Source organism: Lissotriton helveticus, chromosome 1_2 (assembly GCF_964261635.1).
Source record: "Lissotriton helveticus chromosome 1_2, aLisHel1.1, whole genome shotgun sequence".
Lineage (NCBI taxonomy): Eukaryota > Metazoa > Chordata > Amphibia > Caudata > Salamandridae > Lissotriton > Lissotriton helveticus.
The window spans coordinates 377,223,994-377,228,993 of record NC_136058.1 but is presented as its reverse complement, the minus strand read 5'-3'; the positions used below and the strand labels follow the sequence as shown (position 1 = coordinate 377,228,993).

The 5,000-nt window shown below is 60.0% G+C and overlaps 3 non-coding genes across 3 annotated transcripts; 2 read left to right on the top strand and 1 right to left on the bottom strand.

The window, feature by feature from the left end:
* Positions 1 to 446: 446 nt before the first annotated feature.
* On the top strand, positions 447 to 520 carry TRNAN-GUU (transfer RNA asparagine (anticodon GUU)). The gene has a single exon. It is a non-coding gene; the product is annotated as a tRNA-Asn (tRNA).
* Positions 521 to 768: 248 nt separating this feature from the next.
* On the top strand, positions 769 to 840 carry TRNAW-CCA (transfer RNA tryptophan (anticodon CCA)). The gene has a single exon. It is a non-coding gene; the product is annotated as a tRNA-Trp (tRNA).
* A 71-nt stretch (positions 841 to 911) lies between these two features.
* TRNAG-GCC (transfer RNA glycine (anticodon GCC)) lies at positions 912 to 982 on the bottom strand. Its single transcript has one exon. It is a non-coding gene; the product is annotated as a tRNA-Gly (tRNA).
* Between the last annotated feature and the right edge of the window lie 4,018 nt (positions 983 to 5,000).

Below are 5,000 nucleotides of genomic sequence, written 5' to 3'. Positions count from 1 at the left end.
CTGGCTTGAAGGCTGTAAGTGTAAGGACCTTGTGGCACAACGGTAGCGCGTCTGACTCCAGATCAGAAGGTTGCGTGGTCAAATCACGTCGGGGTCACTGCTTACCATTTTATTCCCCACTGAGTTCATATATTTCCTTTCGAAAACAAAGTCAAAGGAACGCAACCTTGCATTGGCCGGGAATCGAACCCAGGCCTCCCGCGTGGCAGGCGAGAATTTTACCACTGAACCACCAATGCTTCACATGGGGAGTTCACAGGCATAGCTCTGTCCAAGACAGTGATCAGGTGCACACACTTAAATTGTACACATATGAACAAAGTGTGCGCAGCAGACATGACAACGCCAAAGTTTCACATGATGATGGCTTATATAAGACAAGCACCAGGCAGGCACATACATATCAAGATATATATTGAGTCTAAGGAAAGATGCTGTAGTCACTCGTCTCTGTGGCGCAATCGGTTAGCGCGTTCGGCTGTTAACTGAAAGGTTGGTGGTTCAAGCCCACCCAGGGACGTATTATTTTGCCTGCATGAAACACTTGAATGGAAAACAGATACATACCTTTGCTCTCTCCTGCTGGACACCCTTTCCCTGAATATTTAAATTCTCTGCGTTCTCTCGGCACCTGCAGTCAATTTCATAATTAGGATAGAAAACAAAAGGTCAAGCTCTGTAATACAACTGTAGGCATATGAGGAGGGGAAAATAAGTCAAAAGGCCCACAGCATTTGTTGATCTGGCTCCGAAAGCTGTAAGTGTAAGGACCTCGTGGCGCAACGGTAGCGCGTCTGACTCCAGATCAGAAGGTTGCGTGTTCAAATCACGTCGGGGTCACTGCTTACCATTTTATTCCCCACTGAGGTCATATATTTCCTTTCGAAAACAAAGTCAAAAGAAAGCAGTCTTGCATTGGCCGGGAATCGAACCCGGACCTCCCGCGTGGCAGGCGAGAATTCTACCACTGAACCACCAATGCTTCACATGGGTTGTTCACAGGCAGAGCTCTGCCCAAGACAGTGATCAGGTGCACACACTTAAATTGTACACATATGAACAAAGTGTGCGCAGCAGACATGATAACGCCAACGTTTCACATGAAGATGGCAAGAATCAGATGCAGGAGACTATAACTATGAATGTCTTTGCATTTGCTGAGGTCACTGGCTTGGGACTAGAGTTGTGTTTATCAGGGCATGATGGCAGGCTGCTCCCGACAAAAGTGGTTCACAGAATGCACCCGCCAGATCACCAGCACTATTGTGTTTCAGATTATCTCACTGAACTCTCCTCCTGGAAAATCCTTCCCACTGGCTTTCCCAGATTCTGTGTCCTCCCCTAAATTCTGGGGTGAAACGGGCAGAGTTCTGCGCCCTGCGTCCCTTTACGCGTCCCTAACGCGCTCCCAACGCGGCCTACAGCCCTGGTCGGGCACAGCCCTGGTCGGGCTTAGATCACTGGAGCCTTTTGTGACCAAGAACTCCGGAAGCCTAGGGTCAGGCCTGTTGCACAGGCATATTGTGCCTTGCCAATCCGGGATTGTTGTGTTTCAGGGCCTAGCCATCAATACTCCTGGGATTTCTTTCCCTGAGAACCCTCTTGTCCCTGTCCTCCCACAAGCCCCAGCTTTTATGTAAAATAAAGTGTGCACCATGGGCCTTCCCCTATTTGCTCTCTCCCCAATCTCTTTCTCCAAAGCTGAGCTCTGAAGGTAAATGTATCTATCTGAGTGAGGGGCTAGGGAGGGCCTTTCCCAGCAGTTTTACAAGTCAAGAGTTCAGAGAAAGCACCTGCTATGGGAGGGAGACTTTGCTCACAGAGAAGTCAAGTCTAAGATAACACATCTGATGGGCAAGGCACACGCCTTACTGGCTGGTAGCACACCTACAGAGGAGCAGGGAGCTATGCTAAGCAGGCAACAGAAAAGTCATGTATGTGTCTCATACACTGGGACCGGTAGTAATACTGGCTCTAAGACCATTAGACAGTAGTCTATTCATCATTACGTCCAACAATAACAAGACACTAAGCAAATGAGAAATGCTGTATGGCAGGGGTGCCCAAACCTGTCCTGGCGGGCCGTATCCATGCCAGATTTTTGGGATATCCCCATCTGGGGATCACGGTTCGATCCCCGGCACCGGCGGCAGATTAGCCCAGCACCAGGTGACTCTGGGAAATAGCTGGCGCCGCGGCTAGGGCGGCTGACTCCGGAATCTGGAGATTTTTTTATTTAAGGTTTTTGTAGAGCGCGTAGTAACCCTCGAGCATCCCAGAGATCAGGGTTCGATCCCCGGCACCGGCCGCAGATTAGCCCAGCACCACGTGACTCTGGGAAATAGCTGGCGCCGCGGCTAGGGAGGCTGACTCCGGAATCTGGAGATCACGGTTCGATCCCCGGCACCGGCGGCAGATTAGCCCAGCACCAGGTGACTCTGGGAAATAGCTGGCGCCGCGGCTAGGGCGGCTGACTCCGGAATCTGGACATTTTTTTATTTAAGGTTTTTGTAGAGCGCGTAGTAACCCTCGAGCATCCCAGAGATCAGGGTTCGATCCCCGGCACCGGCCGCAGATTAGCCCAGCACCATGTGACTCTGGGCAATAGCTTGCTTAATCTTCCCGACGGCCCCTAGCGCCTAGAGACCCTTACGGGTGATTGTGCGCCTTACAAATGTGGATTATTATTATTATTATTATTATTATTATTTGGGCCGATTCCGATCAGGTTCGTAAAAGCACATCTGCCCGAATCAGTCGGACAACCACGTACGCCCGGGAGAGGACTGCCCGGGACCCGTGGAGCCCGTCCTGGTCACTCTGACCTGCCATCGGCCTGGAGAAGGGAGCGCCGGACCCCCGGGGGGGAGGACTGCCCGGGACCCGTGGAGCCCGTCCTGGGCACTCTGACCTGCCGTCGGCCCGGGGAAGGGAGCCCCGGACGCCCGGGGGGAGGACTGCCCGGGACCCATGGAGCCCGTCCTGGGCACTCTGACCTGCCGACGGCCCGGGGAAGGGAGCCCCGGACGCCCGGGGGAGGACTGCCCGGGACCCGTGGAACTCGTCCTGGGCACTCTGACATGCCGCTGACCCGGGGAAGGGAACCCCGGACGCCCGGGAACCGTGGAGCCCGTCCTGGGCACTCTGACAAGCCGTCGGACCGGGGAAGGGAGCCCCGGACGCCCGGGACCCGTGGAGCCTGTCCTGGGAACTCCGGCATGCCGTTGGCCCGGGGAAGGGAGTCCCAGATACCCGGGACCCGTGGAGCCCGTCATGGGCACTCTGACAAGCCGGTGTCCCGGGGAAGGGAGCCCCGGACGCCCGGGACTCGTGGAGCCCGTCCTGGGCACTCTGGCATGCCGTTGGCCTGGGGAAGGGAGCCCCGGACGCCCGGGGCCCGTGGAGCCCATCCTGGGCACTTTGACATGCCGTTGGCCTGGGGAAGGGAGCCCCGGACGCCCGGGGGGAGGACTGCCAGGGACCCGTGGAGCCCGTCCTGGGCACTTTGACCTGCCGTTGGCCTGGAGATGGAAGCCCCGGATTCCTGGGGGAGGACTGCCCGGGACCCATGGAGCCCGTCCCGGGTACTTTGCCATGCTGTTGGCCTCCTGGAGATGGGTGCCCCGGACGCCCGGGGGAGGACTGCCCGGGACGTATGGAGCCCGTCCCGGGCACTTTTGCATGCCGTCGGCAGGGATGGAGCCGCGGACGCCCGGGGGACGCCTGCCCAAGAGCCATGGAGCCCGTCCTGGGCAATTTGACAAGCCGTTGGCCTGGAGGAAGGAAGCCCGGGTGGCCTAGGGAGGTGTTACCCAGGCATAGCCCATCTGGTCCCCCTAGCAGAGAACCACCAGCCTTGGAGGGGTGTCCGGGCGTACCCTGTCCCTAGTAATCCGGAGGGAAATTACCTGACTTTCTTGCAATCTGTGCACACGAGGTGACAGAGGGGACCCAAGGCGCGAAAGTACCCGACCTCCTGGAGCCCTCGCTGGGATCTGGGAGGCGAATGGCACCTCATCATGACTTCCAGGGCGACCAGATGGCCGAGGCGAGAGGGGCGACCAGATGGCCGGGACCAAAATGACGCCAATCTGCCTGCCCCGGAGCTGCAGGGCTCTGGGGCTGCAGGGTTCCGGGGGCTGCAGAGCTGCAGGTCTCTGGGGCTGCAGGGCTCCGGGGCTTCAGGCCTCCCCGGGCCCTGATGGACCCTCCGTCCCGGGCGCCTCCGACCCCCGGCCGGCTTGCAGGACAGAGGGGGGATTCCCGCACCACTGGGCCCTGCCGGACGGGGCTCAAGCCCCGGGCCCGGTCCCCGGCCCCAGTCCCGGCTTTCCGAACCCTAGGCCGGGCCGGGGAGAGCCTCCCCTGGGCCCCCGGTGGACCCTCCGTCCCGGGCGCCCCGGACCCCCGGCCGGATTGCTGGACGGAGGGGTACCTGGCCAGATGGAGTTCAAGCCCCGGTTCCGGTCCCACCTTCCGAACCCTAGCCAGGCTTGGGAGACCCTCCCCGGGAACCGGTGGAGCCCAGTCCCCAGCGCCCGGACCCACTGGTGGCCTGCGGGACAGGGGGCTCCATCACCCTCGGGGCCTGGCCAGATGGAGTTCAAGCCCCGGGTCCGGTCCCACCTTCTGAACCCTAGCCAGGCTGGGGAGAGCCTCCCCGGGCCCCGGTGGAACCTCCGTCCCGGGCGCCCCGGACCCCCGGCCGGATTGCAGGACGGAGGGGTACCAGCACCCTCGGGGCCTGGCCAGATGGAGTTCAAGCCCCGGGTCCGGTCCCACCTTCCGAACCCTAGCCAGGCTGGGGAGAGCCTCCCCGGGCCCCAGTGGAGCCCCGTCCCCAGCACCCGGACCCTCTGGTGGCCTGCGCGACAGGGGGCTCGCGCACCCCGTGGCTGGCCGGCCGGAGCTCAAATCCCGGGCCCGGTCCCACCTTCCGAACCCTAGCCAGGCTGGGGAGAGCCTCCCCGGGCCCCGGTGGAGCCTTGTCCCCAGCGCCC